The sequence below is a fragment of the Somniosus microcephalus genome, chromosome 23 (assembly GCF_052327205.1).
Source record: "Somniosus microcephalus isolate GS21.2 chromosome 23, FLI_Smic_1.0, whole genome shotgun sequence".
In the NCBI taxonomy this organism is placed as follows: domain Eukaryota; kingdom Metazoa; phylum Chordata; class Chondrichthyes; order Squaliformes; family Somniosidae; genus Somniosus; species Somniosus microcephalus.
The window spans coordinates 10,497,354-10,514,805 of NC_141009.1; the positions used below are offsets into that span (position 1 = coordinate 10,497,354).

A 17,452-nucleotide genomic window follows, 5' to 3' on the forward strand; every position below is an offset into this window, starting at 1 on the left:
CCACAGGTTCACCACTCTCTGGGTGAAGAAATTCCTCATTTCAGTCATAAATGGCTTACCCCTTATCCTTAGACTATGACCCCTGGTTCTGGACTCCCCGGCCATCAGAAACATCCTTCCTGCATCTAGTCTGCCCAGACCTGACAGAATTTTATAGGTTTCGATGAGATCCCCTCTCAATCTTCTAAACTCCAGTGAGTATAAGCCCAATCGACACAATCTCTCCTCATACGTCATTCCAAAAGCTTGGTCAAAGAGGTAAGTTTTAAGGAGCGTCTTAAAGGAGGAAAGAGAGGTAGCGAGGTTTAGAGAGGGAATTCCAGAGCTTTGGGCCCAGGCAGCTGAAGGCACAGCCACCAAAGGTTGAGCAATTATAATCAGGGATGCTCAGGAGGGCAGAATTAGAGGAGCGCAGATATCTCGGTGGGGTGGGGGGGGGGTGGTTGTGGGGCTGAAGGAGATTACAGAGATAGGGAGGAGCGAGGCCATGGAGGGATTTGAAAACATGGATGAGTATTTTGAAATCGAGGCGCTGCTTAACCGGGAACCAATGTAGGCCAGCGAGCACAGGGGTGATGGGCGAACAGGACTTGGTGCGAGTTAGGACATGGGCAGCCGAGTTTTTGATGACCTCAAGTTTACGTAGGGTAGAATGTGGGAGGCCAGCCAGGAGTGCGTTGGAATAGTCAAGTCTAAAGGTAACAAAGACATGGATGAGGGTTTCAGCAGCGGATGAGCTGTGGCAAGGGCAGAGACGGGCGATGTTACGGAGGTGGAAATAGGTGGTCTTTCTTATGCTGCGGATATGTGGTCGGAAGCTCATTTGAGGGTAAAATATGACACCATGGTTGAGAACATTGTGGTTCAGCCTCAGACAGCTGTTAGGGAGAGGGATGGAGTCAGTGGCTAGGGAACGGAGTTTGTGGCAGGGACCGAAAACAATGGCTTTGGTCTTCCCAATACTTAATTGGAGAAAATTTCTGCTCATCCAGAACTGGATGTCGGACAAGCAGTCTTACAATTTAGAGACCGTGGAGAGGTTGAAAGTGGTAGTGAGATAAAGCTGAATGTCATCAGCGTACATGTGGAAACTGAAGCTGTGTTTTCGGATGATGTCGCCAAGGGGCAGCATGTAGATGAGAAATGGGAGGGGGCCAAGGATAGATCCTTGGGGGACACCACAGGTAACGATGCGGGAGCGGGAAGAGAAGCCGTTGCGGGTGATTCTCTGGCTACGATTAGATAGATAAGAATGGAACCAGGCGAGTTCAGTCCCACCCAGCTGGACGACGGTGGAGAGGCTTTCGATGAGGATGGAGTGGATTCATCAGGCTCGAGTACTTTACACAATTCACTGCTACTCTGAGGTTGCGTAACACAGTCAAAGCCAACGCACATTATTTAGTAATAACCTTGTTCAGTTTTTTTTTTGTTCACCAGCAATACGATGTCTGGAAATGTTTGCGGGCAAGAGGGGAGATGAAGAGAAAAGAGGTGAGCATTGGAGATTGGTATCTTAACTGTTTGACTCTGCTTTCAGAAGACCACGATCATGGGAGGAACAGAAAGTTAAAAAGTGTTTTACTTGGGGTAGATCCTGCAACCAATCATCTGTACTTTATAATGGTGGGTGTGAGCACAATATCACTGAGTCACCAGCAGCCATGTAACAGGCAAGGCACATTCTGCTCATCAACTCGCTCCTTCAGCAAACACCAGGAGAAGGGTGTACGCTTATCAAAGCCGTGCTGAACATCTTGTACGTTGATGTAAGCTTGCTAACCTGGCTTTACCAGCTGGCTTGCATCAGCCGATAAGAAGCTGTAAAGCTGTCCCATTGAACTCCATCGCAGAACCAAGAGATTACGCACGATTTATTCAAAAATATAGACTTGCCATCAGGGATAAGCCTCAGCTTTGGATCTCCTTAACTCCTTCCCCCGCCCCCGCCCCCCCCAACCCCCTTAAGGTGTTTTTACATGCAGCGAGGTCCCACAAGTAGCAATGTGATATATTAATTTTAATGGCGTTGGTTGAGGGATAAATATTGGCCAGGACACCGGGAGTCTTCTTCAAAATATTGTCACGGGATCTCGCCTCAAGAGATTGCAGACGGGGGCCTCGGTTTAACGTCTCATCCGAAAGACGGCACCTCCGACAGTGCAGCGGAGCTCCCTCGGGGGGGGGGGGGGGGGGGGGCGTGTCAGCCTAGATTTTTTGCGCTCAAGTCCACGGAGCGGGTCTTGAACCCACGACCTTCTGACTCAAGAAGCGAGAGCGCTGCCCACTGAGCCACTGGCTGAATGGCAAATTGATGCAGATGCTGAAAATCAAAACAAAAAACAGAAAATGGTGGAAGCATACAGCACGCGAGGCAACGTCTGCAGGGGGAAAGACGTTCCTGTTTCGGACCCTTCCTTTGAAGCAGGTTCTGCACCCAGAACGTTAACTTGTCTTCATAGCAAGAGGATTCGAGTACAGGAGCAAGGATGTCTTGCTGCAGTTGTACAGGGCCTTGGTGAGACCACATCTTGAGTATTGTGTGCAGTTTTGGTCACCTTATCTGAGGAAGGATGTTCTTGCCATGGAGGGAGTGCAGCGAAGATTCACCAGGCTGATACCTGGGATGGCAGGAATGACGTATGAGGCGAGATTGGGTCGATTGGGCTTATATTCGCTAGAGTTTAGAAGAATGAGAGGGGATCTCATTGAAACTTATAAAATTCTAACAGGACTAGACAGACTGGATGCAGGAAGGATGCTCCCGATGGCGGGGGAGTCCAGAACCAGGGGTCACAGTCTAAGGAAAAGGGGTAAGCCATTTAGGACTGAGATGAGGAGGAATTTCTTCACCCAGAGAGTGGTGAACCTGTGGAATTCTCTGCCACAGAGGGCAGTTGAGGCCAATTCATTAAATATATTCAAGAAGGAGTTAGATATATTTCTTGAGGCTAAAGGGATCAAGGGATATGGGGAGAAAGCAGGGACAGGGTACTGAATTTGGATGATCAGCCATGATCTCATTAAATGGCGGAGCAGGCTCGAAGGGCCTACTCCTGCTCCTATCTTCTATGTTTCTATGTTATCCTCATGGATGTTGATGAAGCATCTGGTGCTTGGGTTTTGTGTGGGGGGGTGGGAGCAGGGGGATAATTCCCTTAGCCTTTGGGCGTTACACACATTCTCGGTAATTTCTGTAACTCCCTGCTTAATAAACCCTTAATTGCTGTTAATATTTGCATTACACGCACTGCAATAAATTATCTGCAAATACAGTGCGATCACACCCATCTAGTGAATCTAGCATTTCACCGTCACATCATCACAGTAGGTGACGGTAACCCAAGGTCAATCAGTATTCATTTTACTTGTCTACAGCAGAACTAAATATCTGGAGTTGCTGTGCAGAGCGTCTCTCTGGGAGATCGGAATTTTAATGCAGCTGAAAATAATTTATTTTATGCATTTGTACATCAAGGATCCTGGGGAGAAAGTATAAAAAAAACCCCACTATAATTAAGTATCTGCCGTCTGCTGCTGTTTCTAAACCACTTGAGCTTTTCTCTCGTGGTTTATGGCACGATCAGAATCAGTCAGTTGAATTATAGGTTATAAACCCCTTTCAAGCATCCACTCCTTTATACCACTGATCAATTTTAATTGCCCTGTAAAAGATGCCTAGTTACTGACTGGACTCTCCAGAATGTTTTCCAGACTAATGACCAGCAATTTTTACAACAGTTAAAATAATTCAGGTCTAACTAGAATGAAAGAACTTGGATTTATCTTGCACTTTACCACATCGCTCAAATATCCCAAAGCATTTTGCATAGAAAGAACTTGCATTTATACAGCATTTAACAACAATCTTAGGACATCCCACAGTAAGTTACACCCAATGAAGTACTTTTGAAGTGTAGTCACTGTTGTAAGGTAAGGAAATGCGGCAGCCAATTTGCACACAGCAAGCTCCCACAAACAGCAATGAGATAATGACCGGATAATCTGTAATAACAACAGAAAAAGCTGGAAAAACTCAGCAGGCCAGACAACATCCGTGGAGAGAGAAACAGAGTCAACGTTTCAGGTCGAAACCCTTCGTCAGAACTGAGAAAAAAGCAGGAAATGAAACAGATTAAAAGGCCAGTTTGGGGGCTGGGAAATGGGGGAGGGGATGAAAGATCAAAAGGGACGGTCTGTGAGAGGCGAAGAGACATTAAGAGATATTCAAGGTGAGACGAGATGGTAATATCACAGGTAAAGAGACAAACAATGGCTCTAGATGAAGTGTGAAATGCGCTGGCAGAGTGAGAGACAGCTGCCTTGTGGGAGAGAAAAAAAAAGGAAAAGGCACAAACCAAAGGTGTGGATAAAAAATATATAAATATAATAGGGGCCGAGGTTATGATCTGAAATTGTTGAACTCGATATTGAGTCCGGAAGGCTGTAAAGTGCCTAATCGGAAGATGAGGTGCTGTTCCTCGAGCTTACACTGAGCTTCCGTGGAACAATGCAAGAGCCCGAGGACGTTGAGGTCCGAGTGGGAATGGGGCGGCGAATTAAAATGACAGGCGACCGGAAGCTCGGGGTCACCCTTACGGACTGAACGGAGGTGTTCCGCTCTGTGTTGGTGGTGTTGGTTGAGCGATAATTATTGGCCAGTACACAGGGAGGTCTCCCCTGATCATCATCGAAATAGTGCCATGGGATCTTCTACATCAACTTGAGAGCGCAGGCAGGGCCCCAGTTTAATGTTTCATGCGAAAGACGGCACACCTCTTGATACTGCAGTACTGAGGGAGTGCTGCACGAACGTATCAGCCCAGGTTACGTGCTCAAGGCTCTGGAGTGGGGCTTGAACCCACGACCTTCTGCCTCGGAGACGAGAGTGTTACCACTGAGCCAAGGCAAGAGGCCTCAATGATTGAGTCTCATCATGTTTCCATCCTGATTTGCCCCAACATAGACAGCACATGTACAAAGTGGCCTCTCCTCCCAGACCCACATGGTTTCCGTTAGCCAAAATGTTCTCTTGGCCACCTTCAATTCCTCCTTTAGCCAAAACTCTGCCGGAAGTATCGAATCTTTAACTAATTACCACTCAGCTACCAGCCCTGTCCCAACCAAACTCTACGTACCACAGCTCACTGGTTTCAAAACTCATCATCCTTGTTTATTAATCTCCCCGTGACCTTGCTCTACCCTACCTTTTGCAACCCCCTCCATCCTATGACCCCCCCACCCTACATCCTCCACTATTCTTGCTCCAGTCTTTGATCTCTTGTCCCTTGCCATCAGCGACAGCCATCATGCCGTTGCATCCTGGAACTCCCTAATTGCCTCCACTTTACCACATCTGTCCCCATTTTCGAAAGCCGACCTCCACCGCTGTACCTTCACTCACCACCTCCCCCCACCCCTCTGCTTGGCGTCGACTCCCCTCTGTGGTGTGCCTTGGGATATCTCATTACGTTAAAGATGCTACTTAAGTGCAAGTTGTGGCTGTTGCTTCTCCTGTGTACGATTGAGAGAGGAAAATGAGCTGAATGCTCAAGGAGAATGCACTGTATATTACCTGACAAATTACAGGTTTATTTTGTTAACACAGACGTGACCATAATCCTCAAAGGATTCAGGATTTGTCCTTATACCAGCTTTGCCACAACCCCAAATCCAATTACTACATTATCCACAGAATCCCATTTTTTTTTTTTTTATATAAAAGAGATTTCATTTTTGAACATCCGTGCACTTGGGAGGGTTTCATCTGGCATAATTGCAAACGGTGTGAAAAATGACAAGCAACGTCAATTTGACTGAAAATTAATACCACAAATGATCCCGATTTCCTCCCTCTCTATAGAGAGGGGAAGATATGGGCAATTAAGGATGCAATGAGGTTCCTGCGAAAGACTCAGCAGTGATAAATTGATTTCGGAATAATCTGCCACTGCCCCACCCTTCATTTTTGACAAAGTGTAGCTCTTCTCAGTTGCATCAGACAATGCTCAGAAGATATTGGCTTAAAACAACCATTTCTAAGGTGAGCTACTTTTCTTCTCGCGACGAGCACCATCCTTGGCCAAGCACAGCCCTCTGTAGCGAGCCCTCAGCAAGTAAGCAAGAGCAGCCAGAGACAGGTGGTTATTAGTTAGTGGTTATGTTACTGGACCAGTAATCCAGAGGCCTGGACGAATGATCCATGAGACGCGAGTTCAAATCCCACCACTGGCAGCTGAGGAATTTAAATTCAGTTAATTAAATAAATCTGGAATAAAAAGCTAGTATCAGTAATGGTAACCGTTCATTGTAAAAACCCATCTGGTTCACTAATGCCCTTTAGGGAAGGAAATCTGCCGTCCTTACCGGGTCTGGCCTATATATGACTCCAGACCCACAGCAATGTGGTTGGCTCTTAACTGCCCTCTGAAATGGCCCAGCAAGCCGGTTGTATAAGGCGGCGGCTCACCACCACCTTCTCAAGGACAATTAGGGATGGGCAATAAATGCTGGCCTTGCCAGCGACGCCCACATCCCATGAACGAATAAAAAAAAGGTACAGCACTCGGCAGATGGAGACAGAGAAATGGCGCCGAGGCATCAGAAATAAAGGAGTCTGGAGCCAGGCCAGTGGTTGAGAGTTTAGGCCAGTCTTGAGGTTGAGGTTCAAGGCTGGTGTGGTATCCAACTGCCTCTTGAATCATTCCAGAGATTTTTCCTCCATTATCCTACTCAAACCATTCCACTTATTAATCATATATTTAACGACAAGTCTGATGAAAAAAGTATGGATAGGACTTGGCTTCACATACATATAAATTCCATTAGTTTTTGATTTTGTGCTCCTTTGTATAAACAAACAAATGTTTTCTTTAACCATGCAATGCATTACATAGGACAGCACAGAAACAGACCATTCAGCCCAACTGGTCTATGCCAGTGTTTATGGTCCACTCGAGCCTTCCCCCACCCCCTCTTCATCTCACCCTATCTGCATATCCTTCTCTTCCTTTCTCCCTCATGTACTTATCCAACTTCCTCTTAAAGTATCTACGCTATTGGCCTCAACCACTCACTGTGGTAGAGAGTTCCACATTCTCACCACTCTCTGGGTAAAGAAGTTTTTCCTGAATTCACGATTGGATTTATTGGTTGTTCTAACGTGACCATGGCCCATTAATCTCATTAAAACACTAGTCACACCTCAAGACATTGGTAAGCCATTTAGGACTGAGATGAGGAGGAATGTCTTCACCCAGAGAGTGGTGAACCTGTGGAATTCTCTACCACAGAAGGCAGTTGAGGCCAATTCATTAAATATATTCAAGAAGGAGTTAGATATATTTCTTAAGGCTAAAGGGATCAAGGGATATGGGGAGAAAGCAGGGACAGGGTACTGAATTTGGATGACCAGCCATGATCTCATTAAATGGCGGAGCGGGCTCGAGGGGCCGAATGGCCTACTCCTATCTTCTATGTTTCTTAAGACTCATAATCTGTTAACAGACTCTTTGTTAACAGTGAGAATAAGATAAATGGGTCATCTTATTTCAATCCCACAGAGGCGCTGAAAAATTCCCAATCTGGCACCTGTTAAACATAAAATTAAGTTGTTTTGAGCTTGTGGTGCTCTATTTTACAAGTTACTTGTGAATATATCAGCAAGAGTAGTGGAAAGGGAGTTTAAAAGGCGAATGGAATGTTGGCCTTTATATCAGGGGGCTGGAATACAAAGGGGTGGAAGTTATGTCACATTTATATAAGCTCTGGTTAGACCCCATTTAGATTACAGGTTGAGCGTCCCGAATCCGGCAACCTCGGGACCGAGGCCAAGCCGGTTTTCGTGTTTTTCCGGTCTTCGGCACATGTTCCTGATGTCCGAAGTCCGGAAAATCATCGCAACCTGGGCTCGGGCGTTTCCAGACTTTGGACATCAGAAACACGTTCCGAAGTCCGGAAATGCCTGGGCCTGGCTGGCGGCGGAAACAGGGTGTCCGGATTCCGGAACATTTTACAGATTCCAGATGACCCGGCCACCAATCGTCCTGGAGTCCGGATTCCGGAACATTCCCGATTCCGGAACTCTGGATTTTAGACGCTCAACCTGTATTTGCGTTCAGTTCTGGGCACCGCACCTCAGAAAGGATATACAGGAAACTCTCGATTTACCGGCACCTAAATAACCGGAAATCTCTTAACCAGCAAAATTCAGGAGTAGGTTCAGGTAAGTTTTACTTCATATTAGTGGCTGTTCCTGGATCTGTGGCTGTGTAACCGGGGTTCCTGCACCTGTTGCTAAGCAACAGGGAAGCCTGGATCTGTGGCCGCGTACGGGGCTCTCGTACCTTTTACTATACCTCTCTGTAATCCGGACTTTTTGATAAACCGGCACCACGCCGGTCCCTTTGGTGCCGGATAAAAAAGAGTTTCCTGTACTGGCCTTGGAAGGGGGAGCAGCGCAGATTCACCAGAATGATACCGGGGCTAAAAGGGTTAAATTATGAGGAAGTTTAAACAATATAATTGAAAAAGCCCTTTGGTTTAAACATATCGTCTGAAGGACAACATTTCAGCCAATGCAGCATTTCCTGTACACTGTATTGGAGCATCATCTCAGCTTATGAACTTAAATTCTTGGCACGGAGCTCAAAACCACATCCTTCTGACCCCCCAAGGTGAGAGTGCTTCCAACTGAGCTATGCTGACACACGAATCTTAACGTCACAAAAAAAGTGGAAGACTGTTACAGGACATTTAAGTCTACGGGATCCTAGCTGCAACACACAAAATGCTGGGGTTGCAATGAGATTGGTAACACTGCACTGTGGGATAGCTGTAGCACACTCAAATGGCATCAAGCAGTAGCTGAAGGACACCGGACGAACTTCTGCCTCCACTCAGCTAGGTAGGATGGGGTCAAAGGATTAATGAGCTTATCATTAACAAAGGCAGTCCAGGCCGATGCTGGAAATTGATCTCCAATGACCTCGATTAAAGTTATGATCTAAATAATGATCATGAATGGATCTGAATTTGCACAGTTGATCTGATAAATAAGAGTGCAGTGAATTCACAGATTGAACAACTGCATCACTTGTACAATGTGCAGGAGAAGAAAGAGGGGGGGAGGAGAAGAGAGAGGGGGAGGAGGAGAAGAGAGAGGGGGAGGAGAAGAAAGAGAGGGGAGGAGAAGAAAGAGAGGGGGAGAGGAGGAGAAGAGAGAGGGGAGGAGGAGAAGAGAGAGGGGAGGAGGAGAAGAGAGAGGGGGAGGAGAAGAGAGAGGGGGAGGAGGAGAAAGAGAGGGGGAGAGGAGGAGAAGAGAGAGGGGAGGAGGAGAAGAGAGGAGGAGGAGGAGAAGAGAGAGGGGGAGGAGGAGAAGAGAGAGGGGAGGAGGAGAAGAGAGGGGGGAGGAGGAGAAGAGAGGGGGGAGGAGGAGAAGAGAGGGGGGAGGAGAAGAGAGGAGGAGAAGAGAGAGGGGGGAGGAGGAGAAGAGAGAGGGGGGAGGAGGAGGAAAGAGAGGGGGAGGAGGAGAAGGAGAAATGGGCAGGGGAGAAAGGATGAGAGGGGAGGGGGAAGGACGGGGGGGGGGGGTGGTAGAAGAGAAGAGCCTACAAAGGACAAGTGCATGTGTAGTCAGATAATCTATTTTATGGTGGTGTTGGTTGAGGAAGAAATGCCGACCAGGACATTGGCAGAACCCCCTCCCCCGAACACAGCCACAGGACCATTTACATCCACCCAAGAATAACACACAGGTCCCTGGGTTTAATGTCTCATCCAAAAGACAGCATTCTCTGCCGTGCAGCACTCCCTCAATGAAGTCAGCCTAGATTAAGTCCACAGTGAGGCTTAAACCCACAACCTTCTGCCGATACCAAAAAAAGTCAGCTCTGTGGAAAATCTCTTGAAGTCAGTACCTGCTTGTGATTTTATTTCACTTGTATGCAGCAACAGAAATATGTGTTCAATAAATATAGCACAAACACAGAAAATCGCTGACACACACACAGAAATCTGATGACCTCGCAGCCGGACCCCTTGTGAGCCCCTCGCAGATTCCCCTGCGTCCAGAGACGCCAGTTCGAAAACCATCAGCCTAGACTGGCTCTACCAAACGTACCCCTTTCGCTTGTCTGACCACGGTGCCGGTTATGTTAAAACTTGCATCAGCCGGTGGCTCAGTCGGGCAGCACTCTCGCCTCAAGAGCCAGAAGGTCAGTGGGTTCAAGTCCCCACTCCAGAGACTTGATCACAAAAAATCTCGGTTGATAATCCCAGTGCAGCACCAAGGGAGTGCCGCACTGTCGGTGGCGCCGTCTTTCGGATGAGACGTTAAACCGAGAACTCGTGCGGCCTCCCAGCTGGAGGTAAGAGAAGATTTCAAATGAAGAGCAGGGGGCCGGTGTCCTGGCCAATATTTATCGCTCAAATCAACATCACTGAAACAGATTATCTGGTCATTATTGCCGTTTGTGGGATCTTGCTGTGCGCCAACTGGCTGCCACGTTTCCTACATTACAACAGTGGCTGCATTTCCAAAAAATATATACTTAATTGGCTGGAAAGCATTTTGGGACGTCCTGAGGTCGCGAAGGACAATTCGTTCCCCGTGTGTGGAGTGAGATCACATTCCTGAGTTCCAGTCAGCACCTGCAGAGCGGGATTGTGGGTGGAGTCAGCACCTTGGGGAGGGGGCAAATTGCAGAGAGCAAAAGAATAGATAAACCGCTGCTGGCATGGACACTTCAGCACAATCCTGCTTCATTCACCGACTGCTACTTGGGCCACAAGACAGCGTGGATATATTGGCCCAGATATTCCGATCCCTACGTGCTGTGTACCCGCCCGTAGGGACATCGGAAATGCCAGTTTCAGGCATGCACAGCGCATGCGCTGAAAACCAGCATTTCCGATCTGTCAAGAATGCTCTCGACAGATCCTCCGGCTGCCCTGGAGAAGGGCCTCTGCGGGCGGATAGTTCCGCTTTTTGGAGACCCACTGCCCGCAGAAAACTCTTACAATTCTTATGCCTGGTAAATTTTCCAGGATAAGTGTCGAAAAAAGTAAAAAAAAAAAATCACGGATTTATCATTTAAAAATACTTTTTTTTTTAAAAAGTTTATTTTTAGCCCCATAAAAAACTTATTTTTTCCAAAAATTAAAATTGCTTAAAATACTCAATTTTTTGTAATTTCAAGTCATTTTAAAAATGTGATTAAAAAAAAATTTATTTAATGTTTTACTATGTTTTTGGGGGCGATCTCCATTCATATATTTGACAGGTCTTCCCGTCAACTGTATGAAGGGAGATTCCCTTCTGTGATTGGCTCCCCATGGCCCACGTGATCCCAGGGACGCTGCGAACCGCCTGCGCCTCTGGGATACGTGGGCCCTGCGCACCGGCAGTTTGGAGAGGCCCAGGAGCGGAAGTGCGTGCGAGTCCCGGGAGCACCTCAGGTAAGGGTGCAGATTTTTCCAGATCGCAGCCCTCTGCCCGCGGGCGGCCTGCGATCGGAAAATACGGGCCATTATTTCATTTACATTCTTGCAATATTTAAGAATGCCAAAAAGTCGTGGAACGAGGAATTTTAATCGCCAAGAAAGAGAGAGGTGACGAGCTGCTGCCTATTATAATTTTAACTTTGTATCTCGCTAATGGAATGTTTCTTGACAGGGAGGAAATTTGTCTTTGGAAAGAAGTCACCACATAGCAACAGGGGAACTATATCTCTAATTACTACACAAGATGAAAATATTTATTACAGTAATGGCATTTTTTAAAATTTACTTTCACCGCTTCACCATCGGTAGCTGTGCCTTCAGCTACCTGGGCCCTCTGGATTGGAATTCCCTCCCTAAACCGCTCCGCCTTTAAAGGCGCTCCTTAAAACCTACCTCTCTCGCCTGTCCCCAGTATCCCCTTATGTGGCTGGGTGTCAAATTTTGTTCGATAATTGCTCCTGTGCAGCGCCTTGGGACGTTTTACTGAGTTAAAGGCGCTGTATAAATACAAGTTGTTGTTGTTTCGATCACAACTGCAGTGTCATCAGAACGGGTGGTGGGTGAAGAATTTACTTGCGAGCAGAATGTACGTTGCTCACTCGTGTTTGTGGCACTGGTCGGTTATTTAGTTCTCTTGTGGCACAGTGAGTTGTGTTGTCGGCTGCTCGCAACAGAGGCTCCTCAATACCTTGTCTAACAGCATGACGATCCACGCCCAAATTCCTGGCTTCTGAGTTAGGGGGAAAAGTCACTGCTGCAATTAACCTGCAGCACGCGGCTAAAATGAGCTCCAATTAAAAAGAGGCCAAATTATTCCTTATAACAATTACATCCTCAACGTTAGAGAGACTTGGTTCTTCAGCAACTGAGTCAGTTTCTAATTAACCCAATTCTGCACATGTAATTTAGATGTGATTACAGTGATTAATTAACGTGTTACCACTAATAGCAGAACAATTATACATCCCACAGTTCATAACCACAGGATTTGAATTTTGAGTTACTAATTTAAACATATGAGCAGTTGACTGCGCAGAGGACACGCGCTGCTTCATTCTCCCTCGATTCCTGTACTTCCAGTGTCACTCAGGAAATGTATAAACAAACAGAAAACCAGGCAGAAAGTACAGAATCTGTTGGCAGCCGCAGTCAAGTCGATGGTACAAATCTATGGCTGCGGAGAAATACATTATGAAGCACTTGCTGGTGGTGAAGACTCCTTTCAGCATTGCCTTTCATTTCAGAGTCAATAAACGATTCTCTATTTTTATATGCTGAATGTGAGATTTATCCTGCAGGTCAGCCAGACCGGAATAACCAGTCCTCCTCATGCAGGGGGCGCTGCAGGCAAACAGCGGGACATCAAATAGGAACAGGAGGAGGCCATTTAGCGTCTTGAGCCTGCTCCGCCATTCAACGAGATCATGGCTGATCTGCGACCTAACTCCATATCCTTGCCTTTGGCCAATATCCCTTAATACCTTTGGTTATGAAAAATCTATCACTCTCAGATTTAAAATTAACAATTCATCTAGCATCAATTGCCGTTTGCGGAAGAGAGTTCCAAACTTCTACTACCCTTTGTGTGTAGAAATGTTCTTGAAGAGGGAGCAGAGGAGATTTACCAGAATGGTATCAGGGATGAGGGACTTCAATTATTAGACTTAGAGAAGCTAGGATTGTTTTCCTTCGAGCAGAGAAGGTTAAGGGGAGATTTAATAGAGGTGTTCTAAATTACAAAGGGTTTTGATAGAGTAAATAAAGAGAAACTGTTTCTACTGGCAGGAGGGTCGGTAATCAGAGGACACAGATTGAAGGTAATTGGCAAAAGAACCAGAGGGAAAGGGCAGTGGAAGCAGGTTCAATAGTAACTTTTGAAAGAGAATTGGATATATACTTAAAAAAGAAAACATTTACAGGGTTATGGGGAAAGGGCAGAAGAGTGGGACTAATTGGATGGCTCTTTGAGAGAGCTGGCACGGGCACGATGGGCCGATTGGCCTCCTTCTGTGCTGTATGATTTTATGATGGGGCTCACCGTGTTCAGTTAAGTCAGCCAGCTGAGCGATTCAAATCAGGAAGGTCCCAGGTTCGATTCCGGGCCTGTGCCTCGTGGGCTGATCTCAGCCAGGGCGACGATTAAAGGCGCCAAGATTGATTTCAGCGCCCCTGATTTAGGGAAGAGAGAATGGGCCAGGGTTTCCCGGTTCCCGATCAATGTCCGGCAACCTCTGCCGGAAGGGCGGATGTTGGGGTGAGGACACGCTTGCTGCCGAGACTCATGCACGGATAACAGCCGCATTTGGTGAGGTAGGTAAGGGTAACTACAAGGGGTCAATTCATTTGGGGGGGGGGGGGGCGGGGAAGAGAAATTGGTGGACAAAAGTTGGCTAAAAAATCTGATTACATTACAAGCGTACGATGAACTATATTTTAAAACAAATGTCCTGTAGAATGTTTTTTTATTTTACTTTAATGGGGACTTATAAAAGCAGAGGGGGAGTTTTAGCCCTGCCTCTTACTTTATATGTGGTTTCTTTCTCCTTTCTCTGTACGTGTTTTGCTGCCAAATTAGGATTGAAGTTGAAAATTAACAGGAGAGTATGCAATGTTGCTGCACCAGCATTTAATAGTTTTCTGTGCAGCTTAAAAGTCTAGTTCGATGACTTTTTTGGTGCCAATGTTGAAGTTCAGACACTTTTTAAAATTGCTGTCTTACCAAGTAACTAGAAAGTGCTCTTGGCTTCGATTCTGCAGCTCTTCGCTCACCAGAGGGATTTGGGTGCCAACAAGGAGAGCCAATCTCTCAACTCTAGCCTAGGCCAAACAAGCCAAAACTGATTTTTCATTAATTTCCTATGATTTATGCAGCTAGCTCTGGAACCAATTCTGATGCATCGGGTTTGTGTTTTTGGAGTTTTTGGGTCTGGTAAGTTCTGGGTTGAAGAACCAGGAGCCTTAGTCCTGAATAAATCATACAAACAATGGGGCACAGGAGAGAAAAAAAGGAGAGTGTGTCGAACTATAGCAACGTGACTGTAATTGACGTTCCCACAAGTTCTGTGCTGGAGTGGGGCAAGGCAGAGCTGAACTCGACGGGTCCTGATCCAACTTCAAACACACTGCAACATTCAGTACAGCTATCAGCAGATGGACCATTCTCTGCAAACTACCACAACCTCGCCACTAAAACAGATGATCTGGTCATCATTTACATTGCCGAGCGCAAGTTTGTTGCCGACATTACAACAGTGACTGCACTTCAAAAAAAAAGTACAGTAAACTCTTTCTTATCTGGCACTTGAGACCAGGATGGTGCCGGTTGATGAAAAATTCCGGATAAGAGAGGTATACTTACTGATGTAAGAAAACTACTAGGCACTTGGTCTAAGCGTTAAACAAAGCTTTAATCAACTGTTTTACAACATGGAGGTCTAGTTGTGTCCTTCACTAGTTCCTGTTAAGAATGTCCTGCACAAGCTGGGCCCGTGCCCGAGCAGTTATACTCTCCCTGGATAGCGCCACCCGTAGGCCACTCAGTATTATTTCATAAGTCTTTCTTTCATGAATGACTGATTCATGTCACCTACCAAGGCAATTTTTAACAAACAAAAATACAAAATCAAGAAATGTACTGTATAATTGAGTACTCACCTACAGAATGTTCTGTTAAATGTATGGTAGAATCGGCAAGATTACCGGTTATTGAGGTGTTGTTTTGTATTGAGATAGATCTATTTTGCCGGTTATTAAAGTAATCCGGATGATAAAGTGCCGTTTAAACAAGAGTTTACTGTACTTCACTGGGTGCCAAGCACTTTGCAACGTCCCGAGGTCGTGAAAGGCGCTATAGCAATGCAAGTCTTTCAAAGGATGCAATGGTCGACAAGCCCTTTAAGAACTTGTGCGATACAAACTTCCCACCTTGGGGCGGCCAGGCAGAGCGAGTGTTCTTTTCCGCTCCTGACCATTGCTATGATCATCAAAGCTCATTTACATTACAAAAGACTTCAGCGCACCGCGGGAGTGGAAGATTGCAGCCTTCACGTGGCCCGTTCTGTTAAGTGAGAAATCACGACTCATGCCACCGACCAGATCAACGTCGAGCAACGGTCTCCCGGTCTTCAGAGCAACAACTCAAGCCCAGGCATCACAGCGATACACACCACTTCTCCTGGCGCAATTATCTGGCTTAACCACCAAAAAATGTAAAATTGCAGTTGTTGCTCTACCTCAGCCCTACGAAGTAGCACTCGTGCATGTTAATGCCCATCTGCTGGCCAGTTTGCTTATCATTAATTATCATGCTGATTTAGGGTCTACTGCACTGGTTTATCCTGGCAGCTATAAGCCAGCCACGTGGTTGCGAATGTAATCAGTTCCCTGCATGGCTGATTCACGGCTCTTTAGGCTACATTACTACTGCTCCATGGTTAAAGGGATTGGAAATAGGTCTTGCCCCAATTAAGGTTACTGTGGATCACGCAGTTTAATTGATATTAAGTTAGTCCCCACAGGCATTGTGCTAGATTTTGTTTTCGCAACACCAAGTTTCCAACATTTTTTTCTTGTTCAGTGAAGCCTGAGGCAGGGTTATTTCAGGAAACTCGCAATGCAGCTCCATCAGCATTCAATCTGCTCACCAAGGTTGATGAGGCATTTTTCATTTATCTCTTTACCATTTCTCCTGCACAATATTGAGAAATCTAAATTTATCTTTTTATTTACAAGTAGAATCTCTAATCCTCCTCCTCCTCATGATGGGCTGCCTTTGTCTAAAACCATTGATTTATATCCAAATTCCCAATTATTCAGTGCGCAACTGATCTGAATTGGCACATTGCATTAAAATTGCATCCAATGTGCCAATTTAATCCATTTACACACTGGAAAGAACCAAACCCTTGGTGCTAATCTGTTCAAAGCCTTTTCACTGCAGTGGGAAAGAAAATCTTGGCTCAGTTGGCAGTATTTCCACCTCTGACGTTCTGGGTTCAAGCACCACTTCAGGACCCGAGCAGGTCATCTCATCGGACATCGCGGTGCAGCACTTGGGGAGTGCTGCATTGTCGGAGGTGTCATCTTTTGGGAGAGGCATTAAACAGAGGCCCCGTCTGCCTGTTCAGGAGGACATAAAAGATCCCATGGGCACTATTTGGAGAAGAGCAGGGGAGTATCATGGCCAACTATTACCAAAAATAGATTATCTGGTCATTCATCTCATCGCTGTTTCTGGGACCCTGCTGCATGCAAACTAGCTGCCGCCACTGCCTACAGTACAAAAGTGACCAGAGATCAGCAGTAGATGCTTGGCTGTGGAGTCCTTTGGGACATCCCAAGGATCTGAAGGGGTGCTGTTTAATTGAAAGTTCTTTATTTGTAGGAGAGTAACCTTGGTGCTTCCAGCTACGTGGTACTGGGTTATCCACCTGAAGGTCTGACCTCCAATCCCCGCCTTATTTAACGTTCAAAGCTATCTGGCCTCAAGTGAATTTACCCATTTTCAAGAAATTGTATTAGAATGCTCTGAACTCCAGGAGGGAGGGATAAGAACTGTATAAATCGAGACTGACACTTCAATGTACGACTGAGGGATTGTTGTCTATTGGATGAGACATTAAACCGAGGGCCTCTCGGGCGGATGTAAAAGATTGATGCAAGGTTGTTCTCCTTGGAGCAGGTATGATTAAGGGGAGATTTAATACAGGTGTTCAAAATCATGAAGGGTTTTACAGGAAACTTTTTATTATCCGGCACGGACGGGACCGACATGGTGCCGGTTCATCAAAAATTCCAGATAACCGAACGCTATAGTGAAAGATACGGAGCGGAGAGCTCCGTATAAAGCAATAAACACAGCTTCAGAACAGTGGGCACAAGTTGCAAGCGTCTCTGTAGCTTAGCAACAGCTGCAGCCACACCCTTGCACAGCAACAAATGGAGTAAAAAA

The 17,452-nt window shown here is 46.2% G+C and overlaps 1 protein-coding gene across 2 annotated transcripts in view; it reads right to left on the reverse strand.

The window, feature by feature from the left end:
- The window catches only part of gpsm1b (G protein signaling modulator 1b), a 306,395-nt gene that overhangs the window by 120,352 nt on the left and 168,591 nt on the right, over positions 1–17,452 (reverse strand). The gene's annotated exons all lie outside the window — the stretch shown is intronic.